At 45.6% G+C, this 25,252-nt stretch overlaps 2 long non-coding RNA genes across 2 annotated transcripts; one reads left to right on the top strand and one right to left on the bottom strand.

Annotated features, from left to right (window-relative positions):
* Positions 1–849: 849 nt before the first annotated feature.
* Positions 850–17,167, bottom strand: LOC307214330. Its single transcript, XR_013837925.1, has 6 exons — positions 16,859–17,167; positions 11,664–12,531; positions 10,641–10,705; positions 9,465–9,556; positions 8,273–8,340; positions 850–1,906 (listed from the first exon to the last, which is right to left on the bottom strand). It is a non-coding gene; the product is annotated as an uncharacterized lncRNA (long non-coding RNA).
* LOC307214416 lies at positions 15,438–24,845 on the top strand. The gene is made up of 2 exons (XR_013838059.1): positions 15,438–15,940; positions 24,644–24,845. It is a non-coding gene; the product is annotated as an uncharacterized lncRNA (long non-coding RNA).
* The last annotated feature ends 407 nt before the right edge of the window (positions 24,846–25,252 follow it).

The following is a 25,252-nucleotide window of genomic DNA, read 5'->3' as shown; positions in this document are numbered from 1 at the left end:
TTCCTGTGAGGTGCTCTGTTGACATCATTTGTTATATTAATTATAATAGTGCTTTAAGAACTCCTGCCATGAAGCAGGTCCTGAAGTCCAAGATCTACTGATACTCTGCATTCTTAGGCTGCATTCTTAGCACTGCTGGGATATTTTTTTATTAAGGTCTTCGCCCCTAAAGATCTGAAATGGGGGTGGATGACAGCAGAGAGTTGACATGTCCTCCATCTGTACACGCATGCATGGCGTTAGACATGTAGTAGAAAAACCATCATTGTTCACTGAGCACAGAAAAGTGCTTGGCATGGGCTGATCTTCAGTGATATTCTTCCTCCATCCCGCTGCCTTTTCTTCCACCAAGACCCACACGGAGCCTAGCATCCACACCTCACTTGAAAAGCCTCTCATTAAAATTCAGAAAAACAAAGTGGCTCAGTCCCTTGGATGCACACCTGGAAACCTTGGAGATCTACACAGACAAAACGCGTATTGCGATTCTTAATTATAAGCTGTGGGACTTACTGGGGTAGGAATACTTTCTTCCTCATCTTCCAGGGTCAAACTCAGGCGTGCTCTGCTTTCCTGTTTAGCTGGCGTCCTGCTGTGGTTGCGCTTGCTGTTGTTTGTCACTCCCAAAACCTGAAGGGAATCTCTACCTTGAGAATAAGGGCAGGAAGCCTCAGCAGCCTCAGGAGTGGGTCACTGCAGTGGACTGCAGCTCCCTTGACACCCTGTTCTATATGTTCTGGCTGTACTCAGCCTCCCCTCTACTGCACACAAGTCTGCTTCGTTTCAACATGAAAACAAAGGAACTCAGATACTGGGCAACTGAAATCTGAAAGGGAAAAGGAGCTGTTGCATTCGGTTACAAGGGAGTGCTCAGCTGGTGTTTCAGGGAGACAGACCTGGAATGGAGCAGCAAAGGGCTTCTTCTTCCAAAGAAGGACACACAAAATCGGGGAGAACCGTGGATCTAATCTCCATGCTGAAATGTGCAGAATATGTTCCAGCTGTGTTCATTTATTGTATTCTGCATCTTCTTTTGACTTGATACTGCCCCTATATGCATTGCAGTATTTTTCAGCCCCATGCATTAGAGAGAGGATGAAGGTATATGGTCCCTTGTTTGACAGGGATAGGAGAAGTTAACCTACCACCACAGCCCTTGCCACAATATTCCAAAATTCTGCTCAGTGGTACAGCATGTTCTCTGCATGCAGAATGCCACAGGACTGATACAGGAGAGCAAGGAATAAATTCTCCCTGAAACCATGGAACGCCATTTTTTGTCATTGCAGACAGCACTGCGCTACATAAATGATTGATTTAACATGGCATAAAGCAGCCTCCTAGGTTCCTAAAAACCCAGATGCAGTCCAAATACATTAAGTCAGTTATATGCAATTAATTCAACACATCACCCTTCAATTTGCAATTTGGAAGAAAATGCATAGCACCCTGCTTTTCAGATTCTCCAGCCACCATCAGTAGGAGAAAGAGCGTCATGATTTCCCCATCTTCTTCTATCCCTCTCTGTTAGGTTTCTTTGGGATCTTGACTTTGGCAGCATCACTGACTTTGGAATGTGGCTGGGAACTGCTGCTTCCCCTTTCACATGACCTGATACTGTCCCAGGATGAGCTGTGCATCATCACTGCTCTCTAAGCAACTGAAAACAATGAGACAAAACTGGAGGCTCCAGCAAGTTCTCAGCCATGTGCTGGAATGCACCCAGGTGTCCTGGCTGGGATAGAGCTGCATGGCAAGCCCTGATATGTAAAAGAATTCTCTGGAAAGTATCTGCATGTGTTGAAAATTCCAGAGCAAAATGTTCCGTTTTGTAACTACTCTCAATTGCACTGAAGTTATGGCATCAGTGACACATTTCATGCAAGCTGATTCCAGCACTCGGCATCTGTTGAAATCAACATTGAGGTCTGTTAAAAGGGTAGCAGGAGCAAAGGATCTCAAAATGTGACTTTGGGTGGCATTAAACTAAATTTGCACAAGTGGAACAACTTTCGCTTCTACAACCGGACTCACCATACCATCCTCAGATCTGGCCAGGGGTGGCAGGGTGGGAGGAACCCAACAGAACAGATTTATTGGGTGTAAATGGCGGAAGAAGGAAGTCCTGTTGCACAAGTGGAAATCATCCTACTGACGCAAAACACTACTTAGCACTATTTTCAATTATACAACCTATAGTGACTCTGACACATTAGGAGTATTTTCATATTATTGTGTTTTTTTCTGCTGCACGATCTATTTCAGGACCATCAGCCATAGGCAGACATCAATCACAAGGCTTCAGGGAGCTGTCCTGGAGCCCTGACTCAGGAATCTCTAGGCTACTGCACCTCTTTTGGGCCTTAGGAACCAAGTGGTGTGCCTTTCTGTTAGCATCCTGCATGCCATTCACAGACTTTGCTTCCTTCTTTGCCCCTTCTGGCTGCTTCTGTCTTGGATTCTTGGTCTTGCAAACTTTCCCTCAGTTTGTACCAATTACGCTACTTGCATCTGCCTCACCTGGCCCGACTACCTTTCTAGAGCTGATCTCAAGTTTGCCCTTCTGACTGTCAGATTCTCTCCTTGACTGCAGCAGAAGCTAAACCTAGCTAGCTCAAAGCTTTATAATACCAGTGATGATCACTTGCCCTCATGCTAGGATATTCATGAAGGCAGGCCCCGAGTTTATATGTCCATGTTGCACTATTCACGGGGCAAGTAAACAATTGACAAGATGAAAACTTCTGGTGGCCATCACTGTGCATTAAGTAGCCAGGTGTGGTTGCCCTCAGGTAGCGAGTGTCCCAAAATCTTCTGTTGTCAAGTTGGAGAGGCCCTGTGTGACAACCACAGAATAGAAGCATAGAATCATAGAACTGTAGGGTTGTAAGAGACCCGAGGATCACCTAGTCCCTCTGCAATGCAGGAATTTGCAGCTGTGGTACATCACAGTGAATGAGGCTACCAATTTTGTATATGGACTTGCCTTAGGAGTTCAATATTAAAGTTAGTAACCCTATCAAGTAAAAGTAGCAATCTTATAGTAAATGCTAGATATGCACTGAGGCTCTATAACTCCAGGAAATCTGGGGAAAGGGGCTAAAAATCAGGGAGATTTCTGAGCAACTTTCAGCTTGCCAGCTCAGAACCTCAGAAAAGGCTACATCATTAAGTGAGACAAAATGACTGGAGGTTAGGGAGGTTGCTATGTTAATAAGTTGGAAAGACTCTGATGATTCCTCATGCTGGAGCTTCTCGGGGAAAGCAGAATTAATTCATGGCATATGCTCCCAGCATCTGCTGTGGTGGCCTGGAGTGGCGGGATCACAGGGCAAAAGAGTGAGAGCCAAATTTTTGCATTCCCCCGATCCTTTTCTGCCTTGGCATGCAGCCTGTATTCACTAGGTAGATGGGGAAGCCAGAGCCATACCCACTGCAGCCGAGTGGCCCTAGAGCACAACATGCGGCTTGAGGGAAGAAGATGACTCCTGAACTGAAAGGAAGGCTCTGTGATGGTTCCCTGATTAGCAGATGAGTGCCCCTTTTAGTTACCTGTGCAAACATACTGCGTTATAGATTTGATCAGAATCCGCAGTCAATCGCCACTTCCTAGCACAAACTGCTGCGGGGCCTTGATTTGTGGCTGTTGCTATTATTCCACCAAGGAAGTCAAAGCTGGGGCAAAACATTTTGCTACCTGAGGCAAAGGAGAAGATTCCCATTTCAGGTGCAGAAGACCACTGAATCTGACTTCAGCACATGCCGACACGACAGACTCCTACAAGATGCCGAGAGGCAACAAGAACACAGGATTTCAGAGTGCACACAGGGCTAAATGCTTTTGCAGTGGGCTTTTGCTAAAGGCACTTGAGCATGGCCAGGAACACAGGAAGCTGCCTTATACAGAGTCAGACCAGACTGACTGGTAGCAGCTGTCCAGGGTTTCCGACAGGGGGCATTCCCAGCCCTACCTGAAGATGCTGGGGTTGAGTCTGGGGTCTGCTTAGCAGATGCTCTACCACTGAGCCATAGTCCTTCGGGGTGGCTTTTAAGAAGTGGCAACCTGAGAAAGCACAGACAATTCCTTTTCTCCCTCCAGTCTCCTGCCTTTCTTCACTCTTTCACTGAGTTTTCCTGCAGGCCTTTCCAGAGCAGCTCCAAGGCAAGGCTACACAACCTGTTATCAAGGTCCATCTCCTGTCACTTTCAAGACCACTTCATTACCCCTTTATTATTCCTCTTCTTCTGCTTATCGTTATTAATAATCGCTCTGGATTGTTACGAGTGCTGACAGCTGCCCCTTGTCTATTCTTTCTGTCTGTTTTAATCCTGCATGCTTATCTGAAATAAAACCTGATCCTTTTTTTTAATTAAAGAAATCTGGTCAGCCTACTCTTCCCCATGCAAAGAAAACGCTGATTGCTTCTCCTGATACATAGGAAGAGATCTTCAGGCTTAAAGGGCAGGCGGATGGGCAACACAGTATGTTCTATAGTTTGGAGAGGGAGGACATCTCAATGGTCACTGCCGAGACCAGGCCATAGGTATGCCAATTTGCACCCTTGTTCACATGGTCAGTGGAGGCTGGGCATGTGATCCCTGATGTCTACAGAAATGTTAGGAGGGTCTTCTGCAAAGGCTGTTTATAGTTCCCAAATGGGTGGGATGAGCCTGTCTAGTGATTATGTTTACTTTGGCTATAGGAAGCTGCCTTATTTTCAACCAGACCATTGGTCCATCCAACTCAGTATTGTCTATACACGGACTTGCAGTGGCTCTCCACGGTTTCACGTAAGTGGCACTCCCAGCCCTAATGGCAGATGTCAGGGATGGAAGCTGGGACCTTCTCCATGCAAGGTAGATGTTCTGCCACTGAGGTACTGTCTCTTCTTTCACAGTTCTTTTCTAGGCATGCCATCAAGGTGGAGCAGACTTGTTTTCTGTTGCTCCAGAGGGAGAGTCTAACACCAATGGGTGGAAATTGCAGAGAAGCAGATTTTGGGTTACATTAAAAGAAATGTCTTCATGGTAAGAGCTGCTTGACGGTGGAACAGATTGCCACAGGAGATGGTAGCCTCTCCTTTGCTGAGTCTAATCCAAGCTGCTGTAGGTGTATCCTGCACTGCAGATCATGCACCGAGCAGAGATCAGACCTTCCTGTTCTGTGATTCTTTGCAAGTGAGGTCCTTTCCAACTCTGGTTATTTGTAAGTAAACATTTCTTTTTAACTGTTCAGCCCCAAGCCCCGCAAAACAGAAAACAGGCAAGCAGAAAACAAATCAAAATACAAAATAGAAGCCATTAAATTTGAACAGGATAAAATAACAGCATCCGCCACATAACAGGAGATAAGCTGGGGCTAGAACAAACAGATCATCATGAAATGTCTGAAGGAAGAGGACAGCTTTCACCATCCACCAAAAACAGGCAAGTGAAGTGGCCCAAGGAAGGGAGTTGCAAAGCCCAAGAGCTACCATGAAGGAGGCCCAGTCCCATGCACAGCCACCAACCTAACTTCTGACAGTGGTGGTACATGGAGCAGAGCCCCATCCTTGAAGATCTCAACTGGTGGGCAGCATCATATGGGAGAAATGGGCCAAACCATTTAGGAGTTTAAAGGTCCTAAAGGTTCAGAGGTAAGTTGGGAGCCAATGCAAGAACAAGGATGATGTACTCCAAGCAACTGGGCCTCATCAACACCTTAACAACTCTCAAGCTGTTGTTAGCTCCACAATGGAGCTAATAAGACAATTAAAAATACTGCCAAGTTGTGATAAAAGAAAATCGCACAAAAATGATGTATAGCTGGTATCTGACACCTGGTAAACTAGCAAACATGTATAAGTCAGAATCGGATGCCTGTTGGAAGTGCAAGGAGAAAGAGGGAACCTTTTTTCATATGTGGTGGTCTTGTAAGGGCAAAAGAATTCTGGGAAATGATTTATAATAAGTTGGAAAAAATGCTTTTAAAAATGTTTATTAAAAAACCCAGAAGCTTTCCTTTTAGGAATAATAGGTTCAGAGGTACCGAAGAACAAAGGAAGTTATTCATGTATGCTACCATGGCTGCTCAAATGATATATATCAGCAACGTCCAGCCTGTTGACAGGTAGATCCCTGGATGATCGCGGTCAATCGCAGGATCCTTATTGATCGTGGGATTAAAAGCAATGTGTAAGGAATGTTTCCGCCCCCCTTGCGCTGTCCCTACGTAGCGCCAAAAGGGCGATATTTTCTAGGCTGTTACCGACGTTAGTTGGCTTGATGGTTTTGTGCTCCTGTTAGTGCCGTAGTTAATGGATAGCCTTTCCCCCCTAAAAAAGGTCTTCCTCCCTCCAATGACAATGGGTAGATCACTGCCAGTTTTTTTATACTGGGAGTAGATCGCAGTCTCTTGGGAGTTGGACGTGCCTGATATATACAAATAAATTATATATGATATATAAATACTGGCAGGTATCTATAGCAGGGCTAATACCAGCTTTAGATCTGGAAAATGGGGGCAGCGGGTGCAGAGGCAGAGGGAGATGATACACTTGTCTCTAGCACTACAACATCTATAAAAATCTGAGTTTAAAAGTTTATTTAACATTAAGTAAGTGTCACTAGACCTGATTCCGGGTCTCCTGTCTTATGTGGTTTGGCTCTGGCACATGCACAGGGGGAGAGAACTGTGCTCGACCCCCACTTTGCCCCCTAAACAGCAAAACTGATGACTTGTATTACAAACTAAGTTTTCATATCCCTTAACACCACAAAATGTTGCCCGTGGGCACAGTTCACACATTCATCTGCCAGCTACTGAATGCTAAATCACAGAGTAAGGCACAGGCAGGTGTGAATCGATGCTAAATTACGGTGAATGACTACGGCAGAGATTGGAGATCTCTGTGCATCAGAATGCATGTGGGTTTATATATTGTTCTGTTCCTGCATACTTCTACGTTCAGCATTTAAGCATATGACATCTGTCCACATTGCAGTCTGATCATGAAGTCTTTTGTATACGTGTGTTTGTCATCTATTATTGGACACCTTTGTTCTGTCTATACCATATCAGACAAATGATTTCCCCCCCTTCCTGTTGGTTCTGCAGATCTCTGGGCCCATCTCTCTCCCTTGCTTCAATCCCCTTGTTCTGCTTCTGCCTTGCGCATATGCACCAGTGCGTGGCTGAGGTTGGAAGTATTTATGGCAATTAAAATGTTTTGCCTGGGAGCTGTTTGGGGGCTTTTTTTTTGAAGTGAGGATTTTTCAGACTTCAAGGTGTTAACAGCCCCCTCTAAATGGTTTTGTTTTTTAATTGCAGCAAATGACTGCCGAGCCATTAAAACATGCGCCTCTCTCTCTCTCTGCAGTTGTTTCTAAGCCCTTGCAGTCCTCCTTCTATTTATTCTGTTTAATTCAGTCGGGTAGCTTCGGGGCAATGAAGATCAATACTTTACTTTGATAGAAAAGAGTCAGGTTTGAAACACAGAGATAAAACTGACACATTTTGTATAAATTTAATTAAAAATGCACCTTTAGTGGTTTGTTGCAAGCACAAAGCAAACCCCTCCGTCTAGCTCCCTTTCTTTCCTTCTCTTCCTCCCTTCCTCTCTCTTTCCTTTCTTGTTCCTAACAGGAAATCTTGGGATAGGCCTCGCCAACAAAGCAAGGCTTATTTTGTTGTGTTCTCCCTCCCTCCCCTCCCTTGCTTTTTTCCTCCTGCCTTGAAAGTTTAGCATTCAGGGAGATGGAAAGCATGTGAAATTCAAAACAGACCTTCTGCTCTCCCTCCTCTGCTTTGGTGTTGGTGGTGGAGGGAGAAGGCTCCCAGGTGATCACGGGCAAGGGCCTTTTTGTGCAAAATCCCAGCAGACTAGTCACCCTGGGGCGTTTTCCATGTGGCTCTCCTATAGCTCCCCAACCCCCTACTTCTGGCACTGTGAAGAGTCCCTTTTGTGGGAGCATTACAAGGCAGCATCTCTATTCTCTCTCCCCAGCCTTTCCTCTGCCTAACTCTGCTGCCAGGGAGGACATTTGTCTTGTGTTTTATAATCTGGCCCTTTCACCCGCTTCCCCTACATGTCTCTCTTTCTCAATCCTGTTTGGCTCGGTTCATTTTTCACATGAGTGGCTTTCCTCCCAGACTCCCCTCTGCTCTTGCCTCCGTTCTGCTCAACACCAATAAAATAGGCGCAACACAGGTAGGACAAGGTGCCAGGGCTCAGTGTGACAAACAGCTCACGCACCACTCAATAACCATGGCTGTAAATTTCCCCCTGCTCACCTTCCTCAAGCTGGGAGCGCAGTGGTCATGGCGGTGCTGGTGGAGGGCGTTGTAGCTCGCTTAGGTTCCTGAAGCAAGCAGAAGGACACAAGTGGTGCATGCCTGTGAGCCAGTGCTTGATCCGGCCCTGCCCTTTGCAATACCACTTACTTACTTACTTACTTAACCCTGCAAAAGGTATTTGCCTGACACTGGTGGAACAGAGGATTTAGCTGTTCAGTTACAATAGGAAAAGTAATTAATGTGGGACTTTCAAGCACCACCACCAATACTTTTCAATTGCTAGGGATGTCCTGCAAATATAATACAGATGCTCTGAATTGAACAGCTTTGGAATTTCAGCCTAAATTTGTTTTTTAATTTGGTTCTTTTGCTGCTTCCCTTCATCACAGTAGATTTATGGTTCAAATTTATAGGCAACTGTATTCTACAGCTGTGGGTGCCACTGGCACTCTCCTAAGTACCAGACTGCCTGCTTAAAGCACACACGTAGCTCATTTCCCTCCTCAAAGAATTCTGGGCCCTGTAGTTTGTGTAGGAGTGCTAGGAATTGTAGCTCTGTGAGGAGTAAACTGCAATGCCTGCCATTCTTTGAGGAGGGAAACATGCTTCAAATGTGTTTTCAAGGTATAGTACAGGGGTCTGCAACCTTTAAGACAAAAAGAGCCACTTGGACCCGTTTCCGAAGGAAAAAAAACTGGGAGCCGCAAAACTCGTCATTATAAAAATAACTTTTTGGTCACTTTTTTATTATTTCTTTATTTGACCCCTCAAAATTACTCCTCCTCATAGAAATAAACGTTAACTTAACAAGTTACCTTTTTGTGTGTGTGTGTTCTTCACTCCCCTTCAAAACAGTGACCAGCATACATGCCCCCTTTCAATGCAGTGACCAGCGTACATGCCCCTTACAATGTAGCAGGCGGGCGGGCGGAAAGGTGATGTTGGGACGGTGTGTGACTAACGCACGCACCGCCCCCATGCGACGTCACAGCCAGTACAGCGCCCGCCACAGTGGGGAGTGTCGGGGCACACAATGTGCCTCCTCCCCTCACTAGTATCCGCCCCGGAGCCGCGGCACAGGTGTAAAAGAGCCACATGCGGCTTCAGAGCCGCGGGTTGCAGACCCCTGGTATAGTGTATACGCAGCCTGTATAACTCCACTGACTGAACAAAATAAGAGAATTCTTACCAAAAGCTTGGTGCGATGTGGGTGGGGCAGGAGCTTCTTCTACTCCTGGTCTGACCAGACCGAAGCAACACTGTCTTTCAGTGGCTTGATTTCTAAAAATAAAGATACAATAATATTAATATATATATATATTTGCTTGGAAGGTTATTAAAGATATTGCTGTGGTTGTGAGGGGTAATCCTTTTACAGTGGTAAGGTAAAGGTAAAGGTACCCCTGCCCGTACGGGCCAGTCTTGACAGACTCTGGGGTTGTGCGCCCATCTCACTTAAGAGGCCAGGGGCCAGCGCTGTCCGGAGACACTTCCGGGTCACGTGGCCAGCGTGACATCGCTGCTCTGGCCAGAGCCAGAGCCAGAGCCAGAGCCGCACACGGAAACGCCGTTTACCTTCCCGCTGGTAAGCGGTCCCTATTTATCTACTTGCACCCGGAGGTGCTTTCGAACTGCTAGGTTGGCAGGCGCTGGGACCGAGCAGCGGGAGCGCACCCCGCCGCAGGGATTCGAACCGCCGACCTTTCGATCAGCAAGCCCTAGGCGCTGAGGCTTTAACCCACAGCACCACCTGCGTCCCTCTGCGTTACAGTGGTACCTTGGGTTAAGTACTTAATTTGTTCCGGAGGTCCGTTCTTAACCTGAAACTGTTCTTAACCTGAAGCACCACTTTAGCTAATAGGGCCTCCCGCTGCCGCCGCACGATTTCTGTTGTCATCCTGAAGCAAAGTTCTTAACCCGAGGTAATATTTCTGGGTTATCGGAGTCTGTAACCTGAAGCGTATGTAACCTGAGGTACCACTGTATTCAAAAACACTGTAGACGCCCAGTACATGCGAATATTTCAGATCTCACAGTGCTGGCATACCTCTTGATTTTGGTAGGGAGAGTCCCAATCTTTTGGTCATTTTCACATGGAGTATGGTTTTTTTGTTCTCCTTATGTGCCCTAACAAGATACTAACACATACACACACCGTTTGAGACTATTGGTAGTAGATGATAAAATGGCTGTCTAGGTGAGCCCTTGATTATTGCATACTCAACAGCAGACTTTGTGGTAAAAGCAATTAAACAGCAGCTTTGAAACGTGCCAAGTTGCAGCGCCACAACCCCTTCAACTTCACGTCCGTCAACACAAAAGGAAGGAAGTAGTGAGAATCCAGACGGGGTGCAATGAATCTCACCTGAGCGTTGAACTCCTCGTGTGGCCTTGAGCAGGTTGTGATCTGTCACCGCTTCGGTTCCTCATCTGTAAAATGGGAACAGTAGTGACCTATCCTCCAGGATTGTTGTGAAGGTGAAAACACAATAAAACGTCTGGTAGCCAATATATAGTGATATACAGAGGATATATAAACACACACAGAAGCATTTGAATTACTGTACTGCTATTTTGCCTGTTTCATTCACAGGCAAGATAAACATGGCGATAGGAGAGTGGCAATGTCTGTAGGCCTGCTCTAATAAGAGATGACTTGAGAAAGCGCTCTCCATTTACAAATGAAGGCAGCAAGCATCCTCAGGACAAAACGGATTATAACCATCCCAGCAGAACCTGCTTTAAATTTACAAATATTGTGGGACGGCGACAACATGGGGATGATGTCGTGTGCATGGCACCCCCCAAAAGACATGCCTGCATCCAGCAGAGAATGCACATCACCATGCAGTGTGCAGCCACCCTTAAAGGACATTACTTCCCTCAAAGAATCCTGCGAACTGTATTTCCCCCCTCAAAGAACTACAATTCCAAGTATCCTTAACAAACATGGCTTCCAGGATTCTTTGCAGGGAAGTCACATGCTTTAAATGCGCATTGGGTGCGTGCGCTGTTCAGAGGGGCTATTTACTTGCACAACAAATGCAGTACAAAAACAAACAGGAACATTTTGCAGGATAAAAAGTTGCGGCATTTCCGCTGGTAGTTACCACCCCAAAACGTTTGCTGGTGCGAACAGTATTGAAAGCTGGATAGTGTATGACTGCCCTGATAGCATCCTGAGCAGAAATCATTGCGCAAATGTAATGAAAAGGTTGGTTGGAGGGGCCCTTCAGTGCCTCCAAAAATGTCTGGCCTGAGAAAACACGTATATTTTCGAAGTCAGAGTACATGGTTGCCTGTCATGGATTCCTGTAGGGGTTTGTGAGGAGTTTATGGGCAGAGAAGTGTCCCCTGGACTATCCTGACGCGTGTACCTGGCTCTTACCTGAGCGCAGAGGAGCCCAGGAGTCCTACCGTCGTTCCTCAGAGCAGCTATGAAGGCCGAGAGGCGCGCGGAGATGAGGAGCCTGCGCTGCTCATCGCCGACTGCAGGGCTGCCATTGCTCGCCGACTGAGGCCTTCAGTCCCCCAGCCAATGCAGAAGGAAAAAGTTTGCAGGCAGGCAGGCAGGCTGGCTCTGCTCTGCTTTTTCGGGGGCTGGTAATTGCAGGCACGAGTCACTTTGTGTTTGGGTGGGGCGGGGCGGATAAAAAATGGCAAGCGGTAATTGAAACAGAATTGGGAATCAGGACCCTCCGGGCAGCACTTGTTGAAAGAAGAAATAAAGATCGCTTGGGTCACCTCTTTTTGTAATTTGCGTTTAATAATCGTTCCGGGAGGTACGCACAAAGGGAGAGGCGAGACACGAGACGAGGCAGCCCAGCCAGCCGCTCCCCACCTCCCGCTGTCGGCGGAGAGGAGGGAGGCCTGAAAGAGAAGCCGCCTTTCAAGTGCGGGGCGGGACCGGCCTTGCATCTGCCGGCTCCAAAGGACCGAGGCTGGGCTCCCCCGGTGAGGGGCGGCCGGCCCGCCTTCCTGCGGCTTTCCGAGTCAGCTTCCGCGGGTCTAGGCTGACTGAACCCGCAAGTGGGCCCCGGCCCCGCTGGGTCTGGCTGGTGCTTTGGAGCAGAGGCCATGCCAGCTGCTAACGACTCCGGCGTGCATTGAAACTCCAGTTGAAACGCGCTCTCTTCCCCTCTTCCTCTTTTTCTTTCTTTCTTTCTCTCTCTCCCGTCGCTTTTTGTGGTTCCTTTCCCCTGGAGCTGATGCTGTTTTGTTGTTCCCAACTCTCCCTGGTTTGCACTGAGGAGTCCCTGCAAAAACACAAGGGTCCACTTTGAATCGGAGTTTCAAAACTGGGGGCAGTCTGCATCCTGGGAAGAAGCTGCAGTGAATTTGTCATTAGGTTTAGTACAAAGTGGTGGTCGTAGCAGGGGGAGGTGAGCGACCACAGATTTAAAGCACATCACCCACCACACACAAGAAAATGAATATTGGGAATTGTGTTTTGTTGTGGGTGCTATTATCTGTAAGGGGTAAACTACACTTCCCACGAATCTTTGGGAGAAGCTGTGTGCTTTAGAATGTAGTCCAGAGATCCAACATTGATCTCAGTAGAATGAAGTTTGGAGTACATCTGAGCATGCACAGAATGCATGTCTCCCCAAACTGAAATTGGTAGAAAGATTGGGTCCCTGGCACTTTGCATTTGAGAAATGAATTGCTAGTCAGATTGATATCAATGCCAATTAGCAGTCCCAAACTCTTTTAAACAACATCCCAGTCATAGCATGAACCTGGAGCACATCCTTCCATATAATCCTCAAGTTGAAATGGAGATATGATTTCTGCCACCTGCTAGGAGGGTAATACCTTGCCCCTGCCTCATACCAGGTATAACTGATGTGTGACGTGTGAACTGATGGAGCATGTTTGGATCCCATCCATAACATATATCCACTGTGATTGGCTGCTCGGCCAGTGTACTTTGCACATTGGAGACCTGCAAATGTGGGCATCCACATTGGGGGCGTAGGGCAGTTTCCATCCTACTCCACAGCCCGATCCGCACTTTTGCTGCTTCCCAAGACCACTCAGGTGGCAAATCTCAGTGACACCCTAAAGGAATAAAAGGCATGATGCATAACTAAATAAATAAAATAGCTGCTATAGGAGTATAGCATCTAGATCAAGGGAAGTAATAGTGCCACTGTATTCTGCTCTGGTCAGACCTCACCTGGAGTACTGTGTCCAGTTCTGGACACCACAGTTCAAGAAGGAAACTGACAAACTGGAACGTGTCCAGAGGAGGGCAACCAAAATGGTCAAAGGCCTGGAAACGATGCCTTGTGAGGAACGGCTAAGGGAGCTGGGCATGTTTAGCCTGGAGAAGATGAGGTTAAGGGGTCATATGATAGCCATGTTCAAATATATAAAAGGATGTCACATAGAGGAGGGAGAAAGGTTGTTTTCTGCTGCTCCAGAGAAGCGGACACGGAGCAATGGTTCCAAACTACAAGAAAGAAGATTCCACCTAAACATGAGGAAGAACTTCCTGACAGTAAGAGCTGCTCGACAGTGGAATTTGCTGCCAAGGAGTGTGGTGGAGTCTCCTTCTTTGGAGGTCTTTAAGCAGAGGCTTGACAACCATATGTCAGGAGTGCTCTGATGGTGTTTCCTGCTTGGCAGGGGGTTGGACTCGATGGCCCTTGTGGTCTCTTCCAACTCTATGATTCTATGATTCTATGACCTCCCTGTCCATCTTCTTTCCTAGAGTCTCTAGTGCATCTTCTTTCTTTCTTTCTTTCTTTCTTTCTTTCTTTCTTTCTGTTCATTTTGCTCTCCATCTTTTTGAAAAAGACTCTAATTATAAAATACAAGATTTTAAAGGTGGGGCAAATCCATAAACTACAACCACAACAATTTTTATTTCCCCCATAACTGAGGGAACCTTGCTGTGCCAAAGTCCAAGAAAATCTGAACTAGGCAAGCCTACACGGGCCATCTGTCCCCAGATGGTTTAAGTAAATCCATCTCCCAGGTACATCTGTTAGCCTCCAGAGAAACAGGGAAGATTCAGAATATGATGCAACTCCTGGTACCATGTACTGACCAAGTAGGCCAGGCAGAACTAATGTGCTTTATATTTGTGTATTTGTTCGTCATCAAACCTTTCTTTATCAGTTGAATCTGTCGATGTCATCATCCCGCACAAGGGCGGTACATCTTCTCATCCCTCGGACTAGAGCGTCCCTTTTTACCCTATTTAACCTGCCTTTCACATTTCCCTTCTTGGAGAGATGGTTAGTGATTCTTGATTTCATAGTTCTTGCCTGCAGCCAGAAAGAAAAACAGCATCTGTTGGCTGCATCTGAACATGCCAACCAAGTTAACATTAAGCCCAAAGGGCTGTGCTTAAAGGACCATACTGCTGCTGTCAACTGCCAAGACTGGGCTGGGCTGGGAAGGGAAGGTGGAATTATCTTCAGTTTTTCAGTGATGGCTATATAGGGAAGCTCAGGCTTTCTTCCCCTATAAAAACCTGAAGAAACTATTCTTGTATGGGATATTTAGTGTATTAATTAATTATGTATCTGTTTTGGTTTTTAAACTTGCATATTTCACATGTTCTAGCCATAGCCTCTCAACTTTGTCCTCTCAGTATATTGAAATTATGACCACCTGTTCTCTAACTTCCCTTTGAACTAAATTTGTCTTGGCCAGAGACACCTGAAATTGATAAAAAGCAGACCCACTCTTCTTCCAAACAGCTTAGGACAAGGTATTAGCTCCTTACCCTCCCAATTTTCAAAACTACCGTATTTTTCGCCCTATAGGATGCACTTTTTCCCCTCCAAAAATGAAGAGGAAATCTGTGTGCGTCCTATGGGGCGAATACAGGCTTTCGCTGAAGCTTGGAGAGCGAGAGGGGTTGGTGCGCACCGACATTGGCCAACCCCACAAGCTCGGGGGACTGCGGGGAGGCGCAGCGCCGCCATTCCGCTGTTCCACGACCTGGTTTGGGGGGGGGAATGAAGGAATTTCCCCCCCTTTATTTCCCTCCCAAAAAACTAGGTGCGTCCTATGGGACGGAGCGTCCTATGGGACGAAAAATACGGTATCTTCTGGGGCAGGTTAGGCTGAAACGTAAGGGACTTGTCTAATATCACTCAGTGAGCATCATGGCCATGGTTGAATAGGATTTTAACTCTGATCACTCCAACTTCAGCAATCTTATGCATCACAATGTAGGCTACTGGCTCTCCATAGCATGAGCCAGGACTGACAGCCATATGCAGCTGACTAATGTTAATAAGATCCCCAGCTTTCTCTTCCCATTTCTGGCCCTCTCAGTATTAAGGCTGCATATTAATAAGGCAATGTTTAGACTGAAGTGCCTAAAGGATTTTATAAATATGTGATGTCAAACTACTTCAAAATGAAGTTTTTCCCTTGGGATGACTTTTATAAAAAGTTCAGGGCTGTCAGATCTTTGTCCTTGCCTTGACTTTGGTCAAATCCACACCATATATTTAAAGCACGTCGCTTCCCCCAAAGAATCCTAGGAACTGTAGTTTGTCCCTCGCAGAACCACAACTCCCAGCATCCTTAGCAAACGACAATTCCCAGGATTCTTTGGGGGAAGTCATTTGCTTTAAATGTATGGCATGGATGTGACCTTTCTATGGACTTTTAGACTTTCCTTCACTTTCTAACAAAGATGTAGGTAATATTTAGGTTCTTAAAATTATTATTGTAGTTAGATTTTCAAATTACATAAATTTTTGAAAGGGGAGGGGCAACCTGGTGTGTGTGAGGGCAAGGGCAACATTAGCTGTCATATTATTTGTGGTGTTTGGCCTTGTGTGGTTGGTGCCAATGAAGGCTTTCATCCTGTTGCAAATTGCAGGTGTGAGGGTATCTGATTCTGATCACGAACATAGTGGTGATGGCAAAGAATTAAAGCCGTGTCATCCTGCATTATGGCTCTAAACCAGCTCATTCTTCCATGCCTTCTAGGTCTTTAAAAAAACAAAACTTACGCAAGGCTAAATGACATGAATAACACCATGACCCTCATGGTCACATCCTCAACATACATTAAAGCACTTTGGCCTAGGGATCATTTTATTGTAAGTCCCAGCATTTGGGGGTGGGGGGAGCCATGACGTTTAACAGGTTAAAAAAACACAACCCACACTGATATGTTTGTATTAGTTATATGTAGCTGGTGGTCATACTTTAATATCAAGAGAATCACGTGCTATGGCTATCAAATAGTTCTTACTTTAAGGGAAAGCCTTGCATTTCAAAACACAACACCTCCAAACCTCCCAAGAATCTCAGAGAAGAAGCAGTGCTAAACCTAGTAAGTTCTGAAAGAACAACATATGTCAAACGGCTTTCTTACCGTTTTTGGAAATACGTGACCTGTGTACGCTGTGATAGTGGTCTGTCCTAATTGTTGAATAGATTTACAGCTTTCTAGACTCTTGCGTCATTAAACAGCCTCATTCTAAGTATCCTCATAGAGGTGCACACTTCCCAGTTTGAACACAGGTGGGAGAAGGCCTAGCAAAACTATAATAAATGTATTAACAAGCACACACAGGGAAATTTATGTATACAGCGCGTACGTACATATACACAGACAATCTGGCCTGTTCCTCCCGATGCCGTAGCTCTCTTCCTCCCATCTGTTTGCTGTATAATTCCTTGCTAAAGTCACTTCTCTCCGCAGCCCGCAGGCCTGGGTGCAGAGATTTGCTCCCTCCTTTCCTCAACAGTCCACTGGGCTTGTGAACATGTGTTTCTGGGAGGCAGACACCAGCTGGCTGGGGGAATATTTGCATATTCAGCTAAAACTGCCAGAGCTGAGCTGGGAACGCCTAGAGGAGCCCATGGCAGGACAGTCGAAACAGAGAAGCTTTGGTCAGCTAGAGGTCAAGTGGAACAGATTTCCAAACCAATGGCCAGATGGTGGGTGGAGATGGGGGAAGGGAAGGGCTCAAACTTTTGCACCAGATAAATAAACTGTTAAGTGAACAGCTGACCAATGGGCTGCAGCCAAGGAGTGAGCAAATGTACTTTGAGAGCAAAACAAATACAGTAATACGGAATTTTCAGGCGGGTTTTGGGTTTATTTGCTTCTGTTTGTTTACAGGCAAAATGCCTGCCAGGGGAGAGGAATACAGGGAGAATATTTTTTGGGGGAAGGCATAGAATTGGGAATGGGTGGGGGGTCATTATGTTGCTTTGCAGTTTCCACATCCCATAGCATCCCTGGAAATGAAAGTTGGACCACCCATGGGGCCAGGGGTAGGAAGATGTTTTTGTACCTATCACAATTGTGGCTTCAAGTGAGGTAAATATTTATCATATGTCAGGAAGTTCAGAGCCCAGGGAGTGGTGGTGGGGCAACCATGAGTGGTCAAAGAGAGAAGAGGGAAAAGACTGGGAAGAGGTTGTGTCAGCAGCTGAAGGGGTAACTGGGCTTAGTGAGCTGGGAGAGTCTGTGGCAGAGAGAAGTCACTGGAGGCAGAGGCAGAAGCTGAAGCAGGGCAGGAGGGAGGCCAAGAGGCAGATGTGAGTCTGGCTGGTGAAGAGTGACGGGTGTTTCCCCCTCCTGCTACTACACACTATTTTCTCCACTTGTCTCCCAGAAGCAGAGGAGGCACGAAAAAGGTCCCCTCCCACAGCGGAGTTTAGTGAAAGTAAAAGACATCAGGTGATCCCATCAAAGATCACCAGCAACCCATGCAGTTTGGCCCTCCTAAACAGCAGAGCAGAAAGTAGCTGTTTATATTTTGAGGGCCATCTCCTTCTTTCGCTCACAGTGTTCTCTTTTCCCAAGATTCACCTCTTTGATAACCTCTGTCGCTTGCAAACACTTCTTCCACTATGACCCATTTCCTTCCCACTCTATGGGCAGCTGCTGCAAGATGCCTGACTCTTATTTGTTTTATGAATCCCCAGCTTCCATAAGGGATTTTTTTTTTAATCGAGCTAGAATAGATCCATAACCTTGCAGGACAAGGACATCCGCCTGGCTGCTGGTACACACGCTGCGTTGCATTTCTACCGCTCCCCCCCCCCAATTACTCTTCATTCCCCTTAAGAAAATAAAACATTCTCCCACAATAATGGGAGCCCAGGCAGAAATCTTTTGCCTCGTCCCCATCTGGGTTCGGTGGGGTTTGGGCTAATTTGGGAATAAGAGACAGTAGGGAGGAGGCAGCTCAGATCTTTCTGTCTGATTCATTTGCAGGCTGGGATGCAGGAAAGGAGGCTGGAAAGACAGAAGGTACTTAGGGAGCTGCTGAGAAATCAGGTGACTAAGGACCATGCTGCATGCTGCAGATTTCCTACACGCAGGTCAATTGCTTTTAGGAGACTTTGTGAACCTCACCTGTAGATTCTGGTCAACATGCTTATTTCACACTAGGATTGGGGGAGATAGTCAATTCAGTATGCATAAAAAGCTGGCTCTGTCAAACATACACTTTCCAAAACAGTATAAGAAGTGAAACAAAACCATCCTTCAAAATTTGCGTTTGTTCAAATTTTGCAATACAGTTCTCCAAACCAAACTTTTTCACGCAAATGCAAATATTAGGGGGAAGTGTGCACAAAAGTGAAGATACTAGTGAGAATAACATACAAAAATGCATTATATGGATGGAAATTGCTTGCAGAGAATGTGTACATTAGTCAAAACTCCATTTAAATATGTGTTTCTTCAGAGAAATTGCCACTAAAATCGGGTGAATTTTCACAAGGATTTTTTTAAAAAACATAAATAAAAAAGCAAAATGCTGCAAAATGTGAGGAAGTGAATTTATTACTGGAAAAATGAGAAACAGAGAGAATCAATTAACAGGTACTCCCACCCCCATTTCATACTGTGAATATGTGCTAGAAAACTACATTAGGTGTTGCTACTAGCCAACACAAGAAGCTTACGGCTCCATATGCGCCCTCCCTCCCATTTTATTCTCATAACAATCCTGTGAAGTCGGGACAGGGTGACCAACTCAGTGAGCTTTATGGCTGAGTTGGGATTTGAATCTGGATCTCCTTGGTCATAATCTATTACATCACATTTCACTCGGTTAGTCATTACACTGCATATGCAATGAACAAAAAACTCACATTTCAAATGCTTATTGAACACGACAGTCTTCATACATTTCACACACAAAAGCCCAATCAAATGCACATGTTTACATGGAAATACTAATGCAGTTTGCATAAGACTGTAACCTGAAGAGGAGAGCAGCAAGATGCCTCCGGGACAGAATCAAACACATACCAGAAATTTAGGTTTGCACAATTGAAGTGGAATAAAGCAATCTGTCTCCCTTGTGAAACAAATCCACCCCCCCTCCAAAAAACCCCTCACTTTTTGCAGTTAGGAAAGTGATGGGGAATTGTATTCAAAAGTGTGGCATGAATGAATGATTAATGGGAAGACTTATAAACACAGCACCAGCAAATCATGATGAATGCTCATTGCCAAATAACCACCCCGTCAAACAAAGAAGGATGAATGCTCAGTAAAGACGGAACATAGTCTAACCGCCACAGAAGCTTTGTGCAAGCAAATCAGGATGAATGATCAATAAACAGGTTGTCTGAAAGAGCTCTCACTTCATGACCATCTAACACGTGGGAGAATAAAATAGGCACATTTGTTTTATGATACATGGACTAACAAATTCATAGTAGATAGCGCGAGCTCCTTCCTCGGAATCTGGCATGCTATGTCAAATAAATTTTGAAATACTTCAGAACGGATCCGGAGTTACAGTTCTAAAGCTGCTTTCTGAACCGTACAGCTTTGTAGAGCAACTCAGGCTCCCTCCAGCAATCACTAGAGGTCTCTCTTTACCAATGAGTTCTTGTCTGGAGGGCAAGAGGAGAGAAACACACTTGCTCTCAATAATTTCTTCATTGGGCACTTGACATCTCGCAGCTTTCTGGAGAGCACAAACCCAACTCACCTATAGAGGTCTGTATTTCTGTGGTTCAGTGCTCCCCTAGATGCAAACTGACAGGGAATGCCCTGCATCATGGCTTGCAATTGCTCCATAACTTCCGCAGCACCTGAAGTGAAGGAGGGCCTTTTTGCACAGTTTCATGTACAGTACGATAAATGCGTCTTTGTTTCTCATTTGTTGCATGTTTCCTCCAAGGTTGTGGAGGGACACAGCATTTTCCCACAACGTTTTGTATTTGGGGATGTGCAATTGCTCATTCATTGTTATTATTTTCTGTGACATGATTAATGATGAAAAATACAACTCACCCACCTGCATGCCTGCACAATTTTGGGGCTGTGCACTCCCCTGTTTTACAGCTACAATAAAAAAGCACTTATCTAGTGAGAGGGAGAGTTCAGAACTTTTGTTGAGTTTTCTGAAAAATATGTGGAATCAGCTTTTTTTTTTTAAAGGGAGGCCAATAGACTCCTGTAGCAACACTAATTGTTATCTCTCCCACCCCCATTACTTGCAGACAGGTGACTTTGTTACTGTCACTGTAAAAAAAAAAGTTTCCAGAAATATACTGCAAAAGTCTTTGACCCTTAGTTGACTCTTTACTTTCAAGAATATGAAATGGAGACATACAGGGAGGGAGCCAGGGGCTTGCCCAGGACTTAGGGGTCAGCCAAGCTTGCAGGAAACACCCATTTATTCAGGATGGCAAAAACTGTTAAGAGCTTCAAAAAGATTTCTCCAAATCTGTAACTGGGCAGCAAAAATGGCAATGCAAATAAAGATAAAGTTGAAACAAAATTTCCTAGCTTCTCACTGATGGGCAGCAAGAGCAGGCAAATGAGCTCAGGATCGTGATGGATAGTTCAATTAAGACATTAACTCATTGTGCAGGCAAAGTGTCAGGGACGCAAGAGCGGGAGCACAGGGAAGGGAGGAGATGGAGAGCGAGGGGGAGCAATCCGAGGGCAGCGTAGGAGAAGATGACAGTAGCCCGAGAGATTCCATGAGCCTCTCCAGCGAATCAGAAGATTCCCAGAGGGAGGCGCCGATGGCCAGGGCAAGGGGGGTCCCAGGGGGGACGCGCCAGAAGCAAGGGGCCAGCGGGGACTCCCAGAGCAGCGGCTGGAGATCAGGACCAGCTTCCCCACCAGAGCGCAGTGGGGGGGGGGGGAAGAATCCCAGGTATCAGGGACAGCGTCTCCTCCAGGAGGGAGAGAAGATGAGTTAGGGTTGACCACGCCTCCATCGGAGAGCGAGGGAACGGTCAAGAGGAAGGTTGCCGGCTGGGCACGCGCGCCAAGTTCAAATGTACAGGCGAGCGGCACAGCAGGTAGCCCGGATAGGGAACCAGGTCCTAAAGCCCGCCGGAGGGAGGGGCAAGAATCAGGGGAGTCAGCGTCAGAAGAGTCCAGAAAAGGTGAAACCCCAGCGGGCAGGAGGGCCCAGAGGAGGAAGGAGCTAAGGAAGAGGTGGAGCACGGCTAGAGTCTTAAACTGGTGTGGAAGGGGAGGAGACTCAGACAGAGCTTCGCCGGTCTAGGGTTTAAGACGTAGAGCTACGCACTGCGGCTTTGAAATGGAAACTGAACTTCAATAAAGTCTTTTGTACATAACGACAGCCTGGCGTTGGTCCTCTGTGAGCTGGGACCTAGGGGCAGCTCTGACACAAAGGATTATTTAAAAAGTGATTAAAATTAAAACTGCAAGTATAATGTCCATATGCCACATTAGGTATCCTATATTTGGCTCAGGTCACCCTCTCTCAAAAAGGATATTATGGGACTGGAAAGATGCAAAAAGCAGCAACCAAAATGACCAGGCAGTTCGCCAGGAAATGTTTTTTTCCTTTTCAGTTTAGGGAGCAACGACAAAATAACCAAGGAGATCCTGATAAAGGTTTATAAATGGTACATGATGTGGAAAAAGTGTCCAGAGTTTAGTTTTATTTTATCCCTCTCTCCTAATTCTGTACTTGGTGTCATTCAGGGTGGACAAAAGAACTTCATTGCACGGCACGTAATTTTGCTGTTGCAAGATGTAGCAATGGCCATTATCTTAAATGGCTTTAAGAGGGGATTAAGCGAATTAATGGAGGACAGGGCTAGTCATGATGGCTAAACAAATCAGTATTATTGCTCAATAAATAGCCAATGTTGCCTAACTGCCCTAGAAACAAATCAGAACTATTCTTTGATAAACAGCTGAAGTTGTGTCCTGACAGTAAGCTGTTCGACAGTGGAATTTGCTGCCAAGGAGTGTGGTGGAGTCTCCTTCTTTGGAGGTCTTTAAGCAGAGGCTTGACAACCATATGTCAGGAGTGCTCTGATAGTGTTTCCTGCTTGGCAGGGGGTTGGACTCGATGGCCCTTGTAGTCTCTTCCAACTCTATGATTCTATGATTCTAACCTTTCCACAAAGAAATCAGGATGAATGGTCAACCTACAGGTTGCTGAGAAGCGAACCTCATTTGGGGTTACAGAATGCAACATGGTCTAATTCGTGGTATGCATATGGAATAGTCAAGCCATCTTAACTCTACATCTGCCACATTTGAGTCCACGTGACCAATTTCTGGGCATTGATTTAGATTGATTCTATATCAGTTAACCAGAAAGAAATGCAGGGGGTATTCCCTTCTCTCCCCCAAAAATGCAGGTAATATTTTTCCTGGGCTATCCTTGTGTTAGGATACCACCCATGCAGATGGCCAGTCTGCCCTAGTTCCTGTCAGCTCTTTGATCCATAAGGGGCCGAGATGGTTTGGCCTCATAGGTTTGCAGGCCTTAGAGCTCTATAGAGATATCAAAAGTGCTAAAATAGCATTTTCAGTCCCTGCAGTCAGCATCTTATTTAAGTGCTTTAAGAAAGTGATCTTGCTAAGGAAGCAAGTTTTATAAGGGATTTTCTAGGAAGTTCTTTCCTGTGTAGATAACTTTGTTATCTTGTTATCGTCGTGAAAACCCCTGGCACCGCCATCTTTTGTGCCACCTAGTCAGCAATTTCTTTGGTCGCCATTTGAATCCCTCGCAATCATCATCAATCTATCCAGCCTGCCACAAGGCTGGAGAGGATCAATCTAAGAGCAAAGAAGACTGGGCTGTTTGCAGATCTTTGGGGGCTCTCGGGGGAACCTCACAGCGTTTTGATGAGAGTGAGCGTGGCAGGAAGCTGGGGTGATAGATTGAAGAAGATGAGGCCATTGCTTGGTTGAGAGGTGATATGCAGCAGCTGTGACAGGTGCCTATGTCTGTCCCCTGAACCTGCAATCTCTCCTAATAGGGAAGATTGAGGAGCCCAGAATGAAACATGTCATGTCCAAGAGAGATGGGGAGACAGGTGGGGACTCCAGGGTTGCAAGCTGCAGAAAGGAGATGAAGGGAGGGAAAGGAGCACTCGTGGCGACGCAGACACTCATCAATGTGTTCTTTGTACGCTTCCAAAATGGCAAAGCTCTTGTTAGATGGTGTTTTAAAACTTGCAGTTTGTTTGGTGAAATTGAAAGAATTAAACTGAGAAAAGGGAATGCCATAGCTGAATGCCAAAGAGACATGCTTCCAAGATAGTAACATCAAATACAATGGGATTTCCTTCCAAACAGACGTTGTTTTGGATTGAGGTGTGATTCTTCTTCTTCCTGGGGATTTATCTTATATTAACACTGCCAATTCTTCATCTAAGAAATCTCCTTTTCCATTAGTAATTTGAAGCCAGAGAGAAATTAAATGGCTATACCTTTTTGTTCTGCGTAAATCAGATAATCTGCCTTTAATAATTACAGATGGAAATCTGAACAGAGAGTACCATACTTCATTCATGGAAGGAGTTTCTTTGAAGGGAAGCAGAGTTGCAACTCCCTTTCTGTGAACAGAAGATCCTTCCTTTCATGGGATCCCACTCAACATGTTAAACTATTTGTGTTGTAAAATTCTATAGCACTTTCCCTGGGAAAGATGGCCAAGGTAAGCCATCTATGGCACTGATGAACAATCCAGATCTCCTGCTTATCTTCCTTTCTTCTGTGCAATTTCCCCTCACTTCCTTGGTTTGCTTTACCTATGGTGTAGCATTATCTCTATGGTTGTATGCACACTTCAGCCTCTGAAACACCGCAGTTTGAGTTTTTCTAATGGCACTTTTGTAGACATGGTTTTTCAAGGTTCCATACCTGAAAGCTGTGCAGACAGCATGAGCAATTGTGAAATCATTTCCATCTGTCCACATGTGGCTCTCTGTGGCTAGTGCACATTAGTTTATTTGTCCCCTCCCTTTTCAACACCCACTGCAGTCCGTTCCCCCTCTCTGCAAGTGAACTGTGAAGTCTCAGTTAGTTACGTACATTGCACTCAGTGTTCATCCAGAAGCTTTCTTCTCCTGCAACATGCAGGCAACTTTATAATTTCTCTGACAACTGCATATCTCTTTTTGCAGGGCACTCTGGGTATGCTCAGAGGCTGCTCGTTCTGGTGCCACAGAAGGGCTAATTACTGCCTGCAAATGTGTGTCTTATTTTTGCAAGACATCAATGGCATTGTAAGCTCATTGTAGGAGTCTCTCTGCCCTATCTCCAGACAGGAAGGAACTTCACACAGCTTGATTTATTGAATGAGGACTGCAAAAGAAAAGAAAAAGACACTTCAGGCTCAGATGTATCGGCTCCCTATTATACCAATCAATTCCACTAGAGCCATTGTGGTTTCTTACAGGGCAACACACAGCTATGTTTGGTTGACAGGCAATGCACGAAATGGATGCACCTCAAATCTATTAAACTGCCACCATAAGCAGTCAGATGATATGGTTCTGGGTGAAAATAGTTTATAGTGATTGCAGCATTAAGCTGATCAAAGCTTTGGGGTTTTGATAAACTGTAGGTATTACTTTTTTATTATTTTAATGCTATGGTGGAATCTAGTCCCTTTCCAATTGATCAGTACTTCCAATGGACCTGACTGATTCATTTGCATTTCTGGTCACAGAGCCATTTTGCAACTCAATTCCTTTTCCTAAAAATAAGAAATAACAATTAAAAACAGTAAC

Source organism: Podarcis cretensis (assembly GCF_951804945.1).
Source record: "Podarcis cretensis genome assembly, chromosome: 1".
NCBI classification, from domain to species: Eukaryota; Metazoa; Chordata; class Lepidosauria; order Squamata; family Lacertidae; genus Podarcis; species Podarcis cretensis.
This window is presented reverse-complemented; position numbering and strand designations above follow the sequence as displayed.